Here is a 1,032-nt window from a genome sequence, read left to right on the forward strand (position 1 = left end):
GAACATTCCAACATACTGCAGCTGTTCCTTTCCTTGACCCTCAGTCCAGTTTCGAACCTTATTAGAAAACTCACATGAGGCTTTTTTAGTTTTGTTCTAATGTCCTCCAGGTTTCTTCACTATTGAGTTACTCATTTTCTGTTCATAATTAGCTAGAATTTGTGGGGAACACGTTGAGACAAAGGAAATACCCAGTTTCCCATCACACTTTCACCTTTGAGTTTTAGCGTCCTTGGATGATTTTCTAGCTCTACCACTTCTCGGTTTATTAGTTGGCATATTGCTGCAAATGGACTTCCCCTGTGTTGCTCTGCTGGGGTTGCTGTAAGGAAGTAACACTGCCTGAGCCTGGGGGAAGGGGGAGCTTAAACAAAAGGAATGTACTATCTCAGTCTGGAGGCTAGAAGTCCAAGATCAAGGTGTGGCTCTTCCTCAGGGCTGTGAGGGAAGGCTCTGCTCCAGGCCTCTCTTCTTGGCTTGTGAATGGCCATCTTCTCCTCGTGGGTCTTCACAAAATGTTCCCTCCGTGTGTGTCAGTAGCTATATCCAAATTTCCCCCTTTTTATTTGGGACACTTGTCATTGCGGATTAGGCCCATCCTACTGACCCCATTTTAACTTGGTTATCTCTGCAAAGACCCTGTCTCCAAACAAGATCACATTCTAGAATGTGGTTAGGACTCCCATGTTCATTCTTCTTGGTGGGAGGTAGGGCAGGGTTGGGGGTCACTATTCAACCCAAAACATTTATTTGTGGATTCTTATTTTCTTCAATCCATCACTATCACTATTATTGGCCGAATTGTCCCAGATTTGGTCAGTGTGAGCCCTTGCAAGCTGCCACATATGTCCTTTTGACATATCCCCATGATTCGTTGAGCATTTTGTTACTTTCTGCCAAAAAGATGTTCCAGGCTCTATTTTCTCTGTCCCAGGACTAGAATCAGCTGCTTTTTCAAGAAGTACTGTTTTTGCTAGGTATGCTCATTGCTACTGGTATGTCATTGTTTCTAAATGATTGTATATATATATA

The sequence above is a fragment of the Ailuropoda melanoleuca genome, chromosome 10 (assembly GCF_002007445.2).
Source record: "Ailuropoda melanoleuca isolate Jingjing chromosome 10, ASM200744v2, whole genome shotgun sequence".
NCBI classification, from domain to species: domain Eukaryota; kingdom Metazoa; phylum Chordata; class Mammalia; order Carnivora; family Ursidae; genus Ailuropoda; species Ailuropoda melanoleuca.